The following is a 16,543-nucleotide window of genomic DNA, read 5'->3' as shown; positions in this document are numbered from 1 at the left end:
GACGGCAAGACACTCCTTTTCAGAGGTAGAGTAATTACACTCTGCCCCATGTATCCCTCTGGAAGCATACGCAATCACTTTCTCGCCTTCTGATGTTTTCTGCACCAATACAGCCCCCAGACCCACATCGCTAGCGTCTGTGTGGATTTCAAAGGGTAGGGTGGTGTCAGGCTGCATGAGGATAGGTGCATTCACCAGCGCTCTCTTCAGCTGATCAAAGCTCTGCTGACATTCCTCTGACCAGTCCCACTCCACGGTCTTCCTCTTCAAACGATTCAATGGGGCAGCCAAATCAGCAAAATGGTCGATAAATTTGTGGTACCACCCCACAAGGCCTAAGAAACGCTGGAGGGTCTTGAGGTTAGTGGGCTTAGGATATGTTGTCACTGCCTCAATTTTTCCTGGATCCACCTGCACGCCTTTGTCTGAGACTACGTGGCCCAAGAACCTCAGCTCCTGCCGAAAAAAGATGCATTTCTTGATATTAAGGGTTAGACCAGCCTTGTGCAACTTCCCTAAGACGGCATGCAGATCCTGGAGATGTTGATGTGTAGGCGAAAAGACTATGACATCATCAATATACACACAGCAGGTATTCCCTCTAAGCTCTCCCAAAACCTTCTCCATCAGTCGCTGAAAAGTGGCTCCAGCATTCCGGAGTCCAAAAGGCAAACACTTGAACTGGTAGAGGCCCATAGGTGTTATCACAGCCGTCTTGGCCTTACTGTCTTCGGACATGGCGACCTGCTAATATCCAGACTTCAAGTCAAGAGTGCTGAAAAAGGCTGCACCATGCATAGACTCCAGTATCTCGTGGATAATAGGCATAGGGTAGGCATCTGGATGGGTTTTGGCATTAAGGTGCCTAAAATCCACACAGAATCGAAGGGAGTCATCTGGCTTCTTGACTAATACTACCAGAGCACCCCAGGCGGACTGTGACGGCTCAATAATTCCATCCTTGAGCATCTGCTCCACATGGTCAGCAATCATCTGCCGCTTAAAAGGTGAAACCCTGTATGCCCTGCAGCGAACAGGCAGCTCGTCAGTGGTAAAGATACGATGTTCTTCAACCCTGGTCTTGCCCAGTGTCCCAGAACGCACCCTCGGCCAAGCCTGGAACAGTTCTCTAACCTCTGAAGATTGGTCTGGAAAAGCAAAAGACACCACTCCCAATGGTGGTAATGGACTCAAAGCCCCCGGGTAAGGAACAGCCACATATAGGCTGGCATTGGAACTAATTTCAGGTTCCTGCATCAACATTTCCTCCAGCGGGTGAGACAGAAAGGGATGGAAATTATAACCCCTGGGTCCTTTCACCCCATAAGTGTGGTCTCCCATATTAATGATGGTAGAGGTTTTTCTGAGGAAATCCAAACCAAGAATGATAGGGAACGCCAAGTGGTTGTCAGCCATGACGAATATCTCCAGCGTCCATATCACCTCATGCCAGACGTACATCATCTGTGTCTTCCCCACAGCACCATAAGTCTTCCCATTGGCCAAAGCAAAGTTTTGATTGTCACTCGACTTCAGTCTCTCACCATCGCGAGCCAGCTCCAGCTAGAGACTCTGCCGCATAAGTGAGTAAGTACATCCTGTGTCAAACACCGCATGACACTGCATTCCCCTCACTTCTATTGGAACATGGAGGAGCACCATTGGAGATTTCCGTCCTAGCTGCACTACTGTCACCACATTAGCAGGTTTCTTGAACTCTTTAGCAGGTCCCTTGTCCTGGGTCTTCCTTAAGCCCTTTTCCTTGGCCTTTTGCTGGTCCACTTTCCCCCAGTTTTCTTTAGACGATGTGCAGTCTTTCTCCACCAAGGTGCCAGTCTGAACCAACTGGTCCACGTTTGTTACCGTACCCCGGAGACAACCAGCTATTCGAGGGTTGCAGTTATTAAGGATTTTGCGCACCAACTCGGTAGAGAGCACGATAATCGTAAGCAAAATCCCTCAGACACTGATCAGGCAACTGGACCATGTCCCTGAGCTTTTCTTCCACCTCGGTGAGGTAATCAGGGGGGAGAAAGGCATCCATAAAGGCTTTCTTAAACTCAGACCAGTTGTTCACCCTGTGTTTCGCCACCATCCACCAGCTATGTACTGGCCCTTTCAGAGTGTTAGATAGGGCGCCTATTAGCTCTGCATCAGACAATGGCCGTACTTCAAAGAATGTTTCGCAGCGATCAACAAAGTTGAGAACATCGCCACCTCCCTAGATCCACTAAATGAAGGAAATTCCATCTGAATAGCTGGTCGTGAATAAACCACAGGTGATCTGATGGCTTGAACACCCAACATGAAAATGCCAAGCACCTGTATTTCACCTTCGTTGGGTGTTTCATGTAGTCAAGCCATCAGATCACCTGTGGTTTATTCACGACCAGCTATTCAGATGGAATTTCCTTCATTTAGTGGATCTAGGGAGGTGGCGATGTTCTCAACTTTGTTGATCGCTGCGAAACATTCTTTGAAGTACGGCCATTGTCTGATGCAGAGCTAATAGGCGCCCTATCTAACACTCTGAAAGGGCCAGTACATAGCTGGTGGATGGTGGCGAAACACAGGGTGAACAACTGGTCTGAGTTTACATATTACATTGTAAGAGAAGGCATCTAGACTACGCTTATGTTAGTCTGTCTGTTTCACTGATCCAGGTACTGTCAGGAACAAGACTGGGATCCAACATCAGGTGAAACAAAAATGTAAAGTTTTATTGAAAACATTTTTTAGAAGTTCACTCAAATCAGCTGTGTCACGAATTGAGTTGTCCTGTCATCATAAACTCTTGCACTACGCATCATGGACTTCATTCCCCACAAGCCACTGCACTAATCACTGCATTCACCTGCTCCTTGTTTCTCACTGCACTGATTACCGCTCACACCTGCACCTCATTTCTAGGACTGCATTTAAGCCACTCTCACACTCAGCTTCTTTGCGAAGTCTTGTATTGCCCTGGCTACATTCTGAGCGTTTCTTTCCCGTGTTTGAGTCCCCGTGTTTTCGATTCCTGGACTCCCTCTTGTGTATGATTCTCGCTGCCAGCCCCGACCTTTCTGCCTGTCTTTTGACTATGATTTCTGCCTGCCCCTGTGTGTTTGTCTGTTCCAATAAATGCTGCGAATGGATCCGCTCGTCTCAGACAGTCCCTGTGACAGAAGACTTCGCCACTACAAGGATCCAGCAGCTAGTATGGTGTCATCCGGTTCCAGCACGAATTCAACAGTACAGATCATGCGTCTCAAACAAGGTGAGCGGTCTGTTGAGGAGTATGCAATGGACTTTATTGAATTGGCAAATCAGTCTACTATGGATGAGGCTTGCCTGATGATTTTCTTCCGTGGAGGACTCTTAGAGCCATTGGCTTCACTCATGCCCATGTTTGCACCTAACTGGACTTTACAAATTTACATTGACATTGCTCTGCAAATGAGTGGCTCTCCTTTTACTGTGGGAATCAAAGAAGAGGACAACAATGTTCCCACAGTAAACTCCAGCTCAGAGCCACTACGCAAGATGGCTGCCACGCCAGAGTCTCCGCTGGTTCCGCCCGGCCGTCCAGAGTCTCCGCTGGTGCCACCCGGCCGTCCAGAGTCTCCGCTGGTGCCGCCCGGCCGTCCAGAGTCTCCGCTGGTTCTGCCTGGCCGTCCAGAGTCTCTTCGCTGGTGCCACCCGGCTGTCCAGAGTCTCCGCTGGTTCCGCCCGGCCGTCCAGAGTCTCCGCTGGTGCCGCCCGGCCGTCCAGAGTCTCCGCTGGTGCCGCCCGGCCGTCCAGAGTCTCCGCTGGTTCCGCCCGGCCGTCCAGAGTCTCCGCTGGTTCCGCCCTGCCGTCCAGAGCCTCCGCTGGTTCTGCCCAGCCTTTCAGAGCCTCCGCTGGTTCCGCCCAGCCTTCCAGAACCTCCGCTGGTTCCGTCCAGTCGTCCAGAGCCTATGCTGGTCCCGCCCAGCCTTCCTGAGATTCCTGTCTGCAATATTCTGACCACGGAGGCCATGTATGGATTGTCTAATTTCCCACCCACCCTCCCTACTGCTCCAGTCCCACCACCTCTGTCTCCTGACAGTCCCTTGGTGCAGAGGAGTTGCCGTGGGTCTGCCCGTCTCCCTCGGTGTCCTGGCTGGAGGATCCCTCACCATCGCCTCCAGCCTCAGAGTCCTGGACTTCGCCTCGGCCCTCCGACCCTGCGGCTCCACCCCGGCTCTCTGCTCCCTCGTCTCCGCCGTCGGTCCACCAGCTCCACCGGGCACCATCGTCCCTCCGGCTCCGCCCTGGTCGGTCGTCGCCCCACCTTCGCCTCTAGACTCTACTCCTCCGGCTGCGCCTCGTCGCTCCGTCCTACCGGCTCTGTGGACCTCCTCCCTCCCGCGGGCACAGCCTCGGTCCTCTGTCGCTCCGGTTCCGCCGTGTACCTCCATCTCCGCCTTGGTCGCCAGAGCGTTGGGTTCCGCCTTGGCCCTCCGGATCCTCTGTGTCGCCCAGGACCATCGACTCTCCGGTTCCGCCTCGGGCTCCACCGGCTCCACCTCCGTCAGTCGGCCCCATGGAGGAGCCAACCCTTCCTCCACCATGGCTTCTCCCTCCACCAGTCCATAGCTCCATTACCCCCACATGGACCTGGCCCTCCATCCCTCCCCCTGTTCCGCCTCCGCTCCACCACCCTCCGGTTTCATTATGTGGTTAGAGCGTCTGGAATCACTGCATTCACCTGCTCCTTGTTTCTCACTGCACTGATTACCGTTCACACCTGCACCTCATTTCTAGGACTGCATTTAAGCCACTCTCACACTCAGCTTCTTTGCGAAGTCTTGTATTGCCCTGGCTACATTCTGAGCGTTTCTTTCCCGTGTTTGATTCCCCGTGTTTTCGATTCCTGGACTCCCTCTTGTGTATGATTCTCGCTGCCAGCCTCGACCTTTCTGCCTGTGTTTTGACTATGATTTCTGCCTGCCCCTGTGTGTTTGTCTGTTCCAATAAATGCTGCGAATGGATCCGCTCATCTCAGACCTTCCCAGTGACAAGCTGGATGGCAATAAGCAACAGTCAGCAAAAAGACAGCCTGGACTGTCCTATTTGTCCTATTTGTCGGGGGTATGAAACGTCTGTATTTTAGTTTGATGTTTTTTTTTGTTTGTTTTTTGTACACATCCAAAGAGGCATTTCGACTAAGAGAATAACCGCTCAGAATAAATGCATAACAAGCCGCACAAATGTGACTTTGTGATGGACGCGAGATCACAGGATTAAATGTGTTTGTCATCTTTTACACATTTTACTGTTTTAGACATATCCAAAAAATATATATTAAAGGCCCTGTCAAAATGTTAAATGTGGAATATAATTTGTGGTCTAAATATTAAGGTTAAATGAACACTTGATGGGCCAAAAATATTTCATGACCCTTGTAATTTTGTAAACTTCACATTTGTTTCCCAGGAGAATGATTAACCTTTTTACATGTAGACATTTAGCAGACGCTTTTATCCAAAGTGACTTAAAGGCATTTTTTTTAATTATATAATAAACAAAAAGAAACAAATAATCCCCAATTTAAATCACTGATCACATGACTGTAGCTTGAATCCATTGATCTGCTTATGAGAGGACGATTAGCTGGTAAAAACACCTCACCTGAATTACCTGTGTGAGAAATAAAATGGTCTTTCAGAAACACATGATCAGAGTTCACTATGATCTTGAACTTATCGGTGAACAGCAGATGGAGTTGTTACCTAGGAAAACACACAGATGATCATGCCACTTCAACAGAGCTGTTGTCTCAGCCTCAGACGTCACACCCACGGAACGTTGGCTAACGTCTGATGCATATGGTACACTTAACTGGAAACACTTCAGTAATGTCGAAGTCGTCCTCTGATTAGTTGAATTTGACCGGACTTCCGGAACACGCGAGTGTCGTGTTTATTTTCGGTTTTACTCTGCGTTTTGCTAAAAGGTGCTTATGCAGACGCCGTTGTTGTTATACACATTTGCCACGTTCGCGAACAAATTACTGACTTACTGCTTGTTCTCCCCCTTCTTCGTTAACTTTCAATGCTGGTTATTTCAATGACTGACTTGTTGCACGCCAGTCTGTTGTTGTGGGGACATTTCTACGCCCCGAAACGTGACGCTGAACGAAACGAACTGTGATTGGTTGTTTGACATGTCGGTCAAACGGCCTTATAGGCGGGCCTTGGCCAATTAAAGCTGCCATGAATTCCAGACTTTCAGCTGTCAGTCTGAAGGTCTGGCTACGCGAGACTAACAGAGCTGAGACACAACCCTGAATGGATATAATTAACATAATGAACCTGCAATAGTTATATATAATTTTTAGCATTTTATTCATATGAAAATAATTTGCATGTTGTTAATATGAATACATATTATTTAATTATATTCGTAAATTCAAGGCATTTGCTATAATTCTCTAAATTCATACACAGTAATATTAGAAAACACTGTTGGCCTATTCATGTAATGCGTGATTGTTTGATGATTCTCAATGTCAGTGATTCTCAGTGCAGATCTAAATATTTCACTTTCTAGTTGTACAGACACTGTGTTTTTTTTTCCACATTAAAAGGAGCTGAATATTCCTTGAAAGAGTCTGAATCTGAAAGCTTCTGTTTATAGATCTATTTAGTCCACATAAAAAAGGTAATTACACAGCTGGTTATAGTGAAAGGACCGACTCACTGGCCCGAAAGCAAAGTCCAGCGATGTGGTTTAAGGTTTATTGCATGTTCGGTCTTTTCACAGCGCTTCAAGATTTAGTTTCAATTTTGATCTGGCTCCATATTAATCTGACTCCAATTTTATACGTTTTTTAAATTTAAATTATAATAGCAAATTTGGATGCTGATCATAAAGTTAATTGTGTCGTAATTTAGATACCCGATTATTTTGGACGTGCTATACTTTCAATTATTCGTTCATTGGGAACCTAATGTCGTCTGAGTCTGGCGTCGGCCGGAGCGCCAATCTCGTAACACAAAATCGCCAGCCTGATAATTACTCAGAGGTTGCTGGGGACTAATATCTTCTTGTCAGCTGCCTACTGCTTGCTTTTACAAAAAGTATAGGTTATTTAGCCTTTCCCATACACAACTTGTTAACTCCAGTGATAAGCAGAAATCAGGAGGTCTTCAGAGAACGTGCCTACTGCTCCTGTTCATTCCTAGCCTCCAGTTTGTCTTATCCTGGCCGTATATTTATGCGCACAAAAGCGTCCTCACAATTTACTGGTCATAATGATTTCAGGACGTATCAGAATAGCCAAATATAACATTTTATTTGTCAGGTACAAATATATCATGCCAATTACACAATTAAACAATGAGAGTCCAATTCAATTTCAATTTAGATAAATACATAACCTCAATAACCCAAAGAAGTATCTAAGAGTGGGAAACGCATACCTGATTATCAGAGAGACACACTGCAGCATGAGAGACTTGGAGATTTAGCTCCAGCGACTCTTGCATACAGTGGGGGTCATTTGGCTACAAAATCCCCCAGTACTGTTTCACCAGTTGCCTTATATACCAGACCAACACAAACAAATCTTTCAATCAGTTGTAAAACGCTGAGACCTTTTGTTTTGTCAGGAGGTTCTCACGACCCAGGGTCCCATTTGCCATCTAACCCTAAGGGGAGAACACACCCAATAGCAGCAAACCCAATTCTATGGAAGTTTTCAATCTTTCTTACAGTATATGTGACTGCTATGAAATTGAGACCATTTTACCAATCGCACAGAGACCATTAAAATGATATCAAACATGAAGGAGAAAAACAATATATTCACAAGATATAACATGTGGATGATCTTACTGATTTCCAGTAAAAGCTTTTGGGAAGAAAGGTGAGAGAGTGGGAGAAGAGAGGGGGGTAGGTCAGGGTGGGGTTGTTTGCTTTCTTTGAAGATCCCTCTTCAGATTAGTTTTTATTGTTTTGTTGCATGCCATCTGTTCGTATAGTATGTTAATTCCATGAGGAGATAATTTAACTCCTTACAGACCTTCCCTGGCCCCTTGGGACAAACTCAGAGCAGCTCCTGAGGGGCCAAAATCAGATTATCTCTGAATGAGACTACTGCCAAAGTATTTGATGAGCAGGCAGTATTAATTGATAAGCCCAGGAGCAGAGTGGTCATCTGCACTGGCTGTAATGGTAATCAGTCTGTAGAATTCTTGTCATATCAGGTTCGTTGAGTTGATCGAGTCCTGAGTTGAAATTGTCCTTCTGTTCTGAAGAAGCATTTGTGTCCAGTGCCATCCTCCCCAGAATGTTTACATGACCTGCTACGAATCCTTTCGTTGCCTTTAGGTAGAAGGTGTGGTCTGCAGGGTCTGTCACATCTCCATAGGTGAAGGAATTATTTAACTGGTGGTGCTCCAATGTATGAGAGGCAGCTAAACAACTTCTGAGTGACCATGCAACACTTTAACACTGATGACTTTGGTGATATTGTGGAATGAAAGAAGGGTTATGAGATAAACAAGAAAATCATGTCAAAAGTGTGAGTGGTAAATAAGGTCTCCATCTTTTAGAGTCAAATATTTAACAAACAGGTCTCATTTGGTTGCCAAATTGTTTATGTAATGTAATTTTGGATTTAGGTACTTGGTCTGGATGAAATAAGGGAAGTAGCAAAATCAATATAACTAGTATGTTTACCAGTGTTATACATAATCAAAATATGTCACATAATTAAACATGAAAATACACAATTTCATAATTACAATCATAAAATTGTCTGTTACTTGTTCTACAATAAATTCCTTGATGCAGACCTATGGTTTTTATCAAGTCAGTTCAAGAATGACATTTACAGAAACAAAGATTTCAAATCTGCTGTATAGCTTTTCAATCATTCTTTGTGAATTTGATGTGCAGGCTTAAGTCACACTTGATACGGCAGATTGGTTGGAAATTGTATAATTGATTTATTTTTATAAATTTGTATTGTCATTAGACATATGCTGTAAACTAGTGGGCCCCCCTAGTTTGCAACAATGCCAATGACTGGACATAAACATTTTGTCCTAAGAGACCAGTTGGATTGATGAATAGGTCTCATTTGAATTTTCAAGTAGAATTTGAATTCTACTTCTGCATTTAGATTAAATTAATGTGTGACTGCAGCCATGCATGTCCTATACGCATTACAGTACTTACATATAAGTTCATTAGACCATTACATTTGCAAGACTTTAAGATTGCAAAAATGTTTGCTATAATTGAAATGAAATTATAAAAAATAATTTCCTTTGACCTATATGTATGAAGTCAATAATGTGTGATAGATTAAAATGAGTAATTTAGACCTGGATATCCTTTTGAATTATGCCAGGTAAGGATGTAGTGTGGTCATTGTAATAAAGTGTGTTTGTATGTTTATGTTTAGGAGATGGGTGGAGTCTAGTCTATTATAATCTGTGTTGTATAATTTAGTTCCAGTGCTATACTTGGAGGTCATGTAACTACTTGCGGAGTGTTATGAGTGTGAATGACCCCTTGAAGTATCTCTACCCCCATCTCCTTGTTGTGTGTGTAAGTTGGTGTAGGTGGGACCAGACATCCTTGTGGAATTTGTTCCTCAGAACTGGCAGCAGTCAGTCTGAAAGGTAAAAGACAGAGAGGAAAACAGTTTAATCTTGGACCTTTTCACAAATTGTTTGGAAAATGGTGGATCTTACTTTTCCTGTGATGGTCACAGCCACAACTTTGTTACAGGTGGTTGTAATCTAGGATTGCATACCATCCGCACAAAATTTGTTTTTGTTTACAAAGACCTGCATCATTATTGTGATCATACTTTTGTAATGAAAAGGTCAAGATAAACCAAGTGTCAATGGTCAGCTCAAAGAGCTAGTGTTTTAACACAATCTAAGCATAGTGTACCTTCAGCTGTTTTCACAGTCTGCTGTGTTGCATGATTTTTGTCACCCAAATCTGCTGGGAAAATGTCTTTAAATGATACTGTTTACACTAGTCAGATGTGTGATCATGGCATAAGTTTGCCAGTTTTGGTGCTGTACTGTTAGCTTAGTAATTGTGATTTTCTTACACTATTCATACCTTGACCATTTCCATCTCTGTATTCAGTAGAGATTTGTAAGTCCCTGCCTGATTTTATCCCCTGATTTTAATGTTACACACAACTTTAATCACATGTCAAAGTAAAATGAGCTCTATGATCAGATTCTGAGTTAGCACTCCCTCAGAGGGGTGGGTCAGTTTGCAAACTTGTACCTTCCCTTGTTACTGGGTTGCATGTCAACAGAATCAAATTTAAATTATCTTATGGCCTTGGATGAATTTGGCCTATTCAAGATATTTCAATCAGATTGATCATTTTAGCTGGTAAATCTTAGGTTATGTTAACTTTTCTCATTGAAGATTTTGCATAATCAAGAAGTTCTTTCTCACTAGTTTGATCATTCTTCCTTTCACTTTTCTTTCTTACCCATTCCTGCTTAAACCACCTTCCCTTGATACCTTTTCCTAGCATTAGTAGTGCTTCCAACTTCTTACATACATGTACATTCTTCCTACATTCTGATCATTTCTCTCATTCTTCTATAACTTTCTTTCTCTTCTAAAGCAATGCTGAATCATCATGAGACTAGAGGCCATGCTTGGCCATTGTAATATAGTATATTATAAGATTGTTATAATATGAGTTATATTACATTAAAATATTATAAATTAAAATACTTTTATCACTGGTCTCTGGAGGGCCTCCTGAGCAACTTGCTTAGAGTAATTGGTTATCATCTCACTGATCTTTTTAAAGATACATCTTTGATTTGGACCTGTGACCACAGCAGTTCCAGCATGTGCATCATGTGCACAGCAACAAACCAAACTGGAACCCAGTTATAGCTTTTGTTGTCATGGACATTGAATGCCCGCAAGCACATACTGAAATCAGGAGTCAAATCATTGCTCAATCTAAACATTTTGGGCAACGCTTTACAACAAGGTTCATTAGTTCCATTAACATGAACCAAGAAAACAATACTTAAACAGCTTTTATTAATCCCAATTCATGCTAATTTCAGCACTCACTAATGCATCATTAAAAACACAGGTTGTGTTTGTTAGCATTAGTTAATGCCCTATGGACCAACATGAGCAAACAATGAACAACGACACAATTCCCAACAATTCCCCTTAACTGTATTCTTGTTGAACACAGACTAAAAGATACCATAAGAAGTGTGTTGTTCATTGCTTATTCAAATTAGCCACTACACTAACCAATATCAATAAATGACTATTGTTGTAAAGTAAAGTGTTGCCAATCTCTGTGACTACAATCTGGGATTGGTCAAATTTTTCTTTTAGTTTTGAGCTGTGCTGTAACTAACTGTATCCTTTTAGGAATCTCTTTGAGTGTGAGAAAGTTTGGGGGTTGGGCAAACCCTGAGCAAATGCAGATTACATTTCTGTTGATTACATCATTGAATGATTAGATCAGTGTTCTAGATTCAGAGGTCTATTCATGTTTGTCTGTCTACTTAAAGACAAAGACTCATACAAACTTGAGGTAATTTTGTCAACTCTAAATTAAAACCAAGCTATAAACTATAGTTATTTAGATTGAACTTTAAAATCCGCTGTTCGGAAAATATTTTCATTGTTAGGACAATTGTGAGATCACACTGTGGCCACATGGCAATTCTATGCTCCTACACATGGATCACTGCAGCTATATTGAAAATAGCAGAGTTTACCAATTAGGAGACAAACAAATTCATTATAGACACACATTCAACTTGAAATTGCTATACAATTCCAGTTATTCTATTTTTAAACAGGACACCTGGTCTAGTATGCATGTAGCATCTACAAACTTTACCTAAGTGTTTTACACACTTACAGTAAAGCAGTCATGTTTTTAAAGAATAAACTCGACTAGCCTATGTGTACATTTAGTAGCACAAACAACTATGATGTGTGGTCTATACACACAATGTGTTTAACACAATTACAAACTTGAAAATACAAGCAGGATCATTTTGTCAGATTAGAGTTTCTTTTCAAATCCTCTAAGCTTTAATTTTATTGCCCTGTCCTGCCCAACTTCACTTTCACAAAAGGATTTTAGTGAGAACTTGAACATAACTGTTTGCCTTTCCAATGTTGCTCAGTTAATGTAGCCACTAAACAATGGTGACAGGAGATTGTTCATTTCAGAATTTAGATTCTAATTTACAGCCCTCTGTTGAGTACCAGAATAAATGTGGATGATGTTATTCCATTTTTAAATTTTCTTCTCTTACGAGTGTCATGGGTGTATGCAGGACTAGACGAGACGATAGACGATATTCACAAATACAATATATTTAATATAATTCTCCAAGAGGAACAAGGCAGGAACACGAAGAGCTTTCACACACATCAAACGTTAAGGACCGACAATACACTGAACTCAAAGACTGACTCTTAAAGACAACCTAATCAAGAAACACAGGTGACATTGATGACTGATAATAAAACACAGGTGTAACAGATGACGGTGACGAAGGCTAAATCAAATGACAGATCAACGGGGGGGAAGACAAATGGGAAAAACCAATGACAAGACAGACAGAACTGTGACATTACGCCCCCCTCCGGAAAGGCGCGTCCTCGCGCCGTGGAAAAAACGAAACCAGGAAAACCAGGAAACCAAAGTCAATGAGGGAGGGGGCTCCGGCGGAGGACGCAACCCCCGGAGGAGGACCAGAACAAAAGTCCAGGTAACACAGAAGACAGTCCATGGGGGCGACGACGGAGGGAGGAGCCAGGGAAGACACAGGAGGGACCTGGAGCAGGAGGAAATCCACAGGACCCAGACCACAGCCATGATGACGGCCCACGGTGGAGCCGACGGAGGGAGGAGCCATGGTGGAGGGAGGACCGCCGACTCCATGGGGCCGACCGACAAAGGCGGAGCAGATGGAGGAGGAGCCCGAGGCGGAGACGGAGAGCCGATGATCCGGGGTGACGCCGAGGATCCGGAGGGCCAAGGTGGAACAGGCACTGGCGCCCGAGGCGGAGGCGGAGTCCCGGAGATCCGCGGCGGAGCCAGAGCGACAGAGGCTGTGCCTGCAGAAAGGAGGAGTCCCAAGGAGCCGGTGGGACGGCGCGACGAGGCACAGCCGGAGGAGCAGAGTCCTGAGGAGCCGATGGGGTGACGACTGACCAGGGCGGAGCCGGAAAGACGATGGAGCCCGGTGGAGCTGGTGGATCGACGGGTGACGGTGTAGAGGAGGGCGTCGAGAGCCGTGGTGGAACCGCGGGGTCGAAGGGCCGAGGCGGAGTTCAGGACTCGGAGGCTGGAGGCGGAGCTGAGGAATCCTCCAGCCGAGACGCCGATGGAAGCTGGCAGTCCCGCGGCGAGCCCACTGCACAGGTGGTGGGCTGAGGGTGAGCTGAGGGGCTGTCAGGGGACAGCGGCGGCCAGACAAACATGGCATCAGATGACAGAGGGTGGGTGGGTGGGAATTCCGGGCAGACAGGACAGACGGATATTTCCATATCAAAGTCAATTAAGTTACCAGAGTTATCTTGGGCAAGATCCGAGAAGAAGTCTATTAAATCCCCAGAAATAGATCCAAGCTCACCCTCAGCGGTGGTGCAGTGGGCAGGGCTCTCTGTAGCCCTCTCTAGCTCCACGTCATACTCCACCGTCACGGATGTTGCAGTCGGCTCTCGCACCTGGTCCGATGTGTCCGGCTCTGGCTCTGTCGCTCTTGGCTCTGGCTCTCCATCGTCGGTGGGCTCGGGCTGCAACTCCACTTGTCGGGGTGATGTTGGGCTGGGTTCTGGGTCAGGTGTGGGGCTGGTGTCGTCCTCCGCGTTCGACGAAGATCTGCTGGACACCAGCACCCACACGATGAAATCAGCGATGCTCTCTCGAGGACCTTCCCCGGACAACTGCCTCTTGATGGTGTTGTTCAGTCCCTTACGGAAGAAGGTACAGAGGCAGTAGTCCGGGTAGTGCGTGTAAGGCACGAGGTGGACGAAGTCTCTGGTGTAGTCCTCGAGAGAGCGATTCCCCTGCTCCAGGAGAATGATGCTCACAGCAGGGTCCATGATAAAAACCAAAAAATAAACACTGAGAAAAACGAAAAATAAAGCAGGGGAAACACGCTGGGGAACTGTTTAGGTCGGTCCTTCTGTCATGGGTGTATGCAGGACTAGACGAGACGATAGACGATATTCACAAATACAATATATTTAATATAATTCTCCAAGAGGAACAAGGCAGGAACACGAAGAGCTTTCACACACATCAAACGTTAAGGACCGACAATACACTGAACTCAAAGACTGACTCTTAAAGACAACCTAATCAAGAAACACAGGTGACATTGATGACTGATAATAAAACACAGGTGTAACAGATGACGGTGACGAAGGCTAAACCAAATGACAGATCAACGGGGGGAAGACAAATGGGAAAAACCAATGACAAGACAGACAGAACTGTGACAACGAGATTCTGATTTTGGCTCAAGAGACTTCATTCTTTATCTACTCTGCTGCTATCATGTCCCTGTTAGTTCATGTGGTTTCGTCTAATTCTTAAATACCACCGGATTTCTACGTCTCCGGTCTAATTTATGAGTATTCCGACTCATGCTACAAATGTGTATATATTGGGTGCGTCTAGGCTTTCCCTCAACACTGCTAAAAAGGTAAATAAGAAAATGACTTACCGCAGCAGATGAAGAAAGGGGAAGGAGAAGCTCAAACCTCTTTCCGGAGCACATACGAATGTTGCGCTGAAAAACCCTCGCCTGTGAATGGGAGATCACTAGGGAATGTCACCAACTGAAAGGACCGACTCACTGGCCCGAAAGCAAAGTCCAGCGATGTGGTTTAAGGTTTATTGCATGTTTGGTCTTTTCACAGCGCTTCAAGATTTAGTTTCAATTTTGATCTGGCTCCGTATTAATCTGACTCCAATTTTATACGTTTATTAAATTTAAATTATAATAGCAAATTTGGATGCTGATCATAAAGTTAATTGTGTCGTAATTTAGATACCCGATTATTTTGGACGTGCTATACTTTCAATTATTCGTTCATTGGGAACCTAATGTCGTCTGAGTCTGGCGTCGGCCGGAGCGCCAATCTCGTAACACAAAATCGCCAGCCTGATAATTACTCAGAGGTTGCTGGGGACTAATATCTTCTTGTCAGCTGCCTACTGCTTGCTTTTACAAAAAGTATAGGTTATTTAGCCTTTCCCATACACAACTTGTTAACTCCAGTGATAAGCAGAAATCAGGAGGTCTTCAGAGAACGTGCCTACTGCTCCTGTTCATTCCTAGCCTCCAGTTTGTCTTATCCTGGCCGTATATTTATGCGCACAAAAGCGTCCTCACAATTTACTGGTCATAATGATTTCAGGACATATCAGAATAGCCAAATATAACATTTTATTTGTCAGGTACAAATATATCATGCCAATTACACAATTAAACAATGAGAGTCCAATTCAATTTCAATTTAGATAAATACATAACCTCAATAACCCAAAGAAGTATCTAAGAGTGGGAAATGCATACCTGATTATCAGAGAGACACACTGCAGCATGAGAGACTTGGAGATTTAGCTCCAGCGACTCTTGCATACAGTGGGGGTCATTTGGCTACAAAATCCCCCAGTACTGTTTCACCAGTTGCCTTATATACCAGACCAACACAAACAAATCTTTCAATCAGTTGTAAAACGCTGAGACCTTTTGTTTTGTCAGGAGGTTCTCGCGACCCAGGGTCCCATTTGCCATCTAACCCTAAGGGGAGAACACACCCAATAGCAGCAAACCCAATTCTATGGAAGTTTTCAATCTTTCTTACAGTATATGTGACTGCTATGAAATTGAGACCATTTTACCAATCGCACAGAGACCATTAAAATGATATCAAACATGAAGGAGGAAAACAATATATTCACAAGATATAACATGTGGATGATCTTACTGATTTCCAGTAAAAGCTTTTGGGAAGAAAGGTGAGAGAGTGGGAGAAGAGAGGGGGGTAGGTCAGGGTGGGGTTGTTTGCTTTCTTTGAAGATCCCTCTTCAGATTAGTTTTTATTGTTTTGTTGCATGCCATCTGTTCGTACTGTATGTTAATTCCATGAGGAGATAATTTAACTCGTTACAATAGCAACCCTTCAAACCCCTCCAAATTCAGTTTATGGGTTTTTAATTTTTGTTGTTTAAGTTATCAAATATTTTTTTCAGTGAAAATTATTTATTAGCTTGTTTTTCCTGTTCTGTCAGCATGTTTATCTGCAAACATTTAGTCTATATATCTGTCAAAATCCTTTAAGAGTGAATCATCAACATTAGACTGGAAACATAAATGGGTACTACAGGTACCATTTGTTTGACATGTTCAACTTTTTAGTAAGTTGTTAATAATGGGTGATCACCACATAATGTGTGTGTGTGGACCTGGTATTCATCACGTGATGGGGACATTTCTTTGGCTTATAAATCATGCACAATGAGTTTTTTTTTGAG

The sequence above is a fragment of the Garra rufa genome, chromosome 25, assembly GCF_049309525.1.
Source record: "Garra rufa chromosome 25, GarRuf1.0, whole genome shotgun sequence".
Taxonomy (NCBI): domain Eukaryota; kingdom Metazoa; phylum Chordata; class Actinopteri; order Cypriniformes; family Cyprinidae; genus Garra; species Garra rufa.
Note: the sequence above shows the minus strand (reverse complement) of the source record.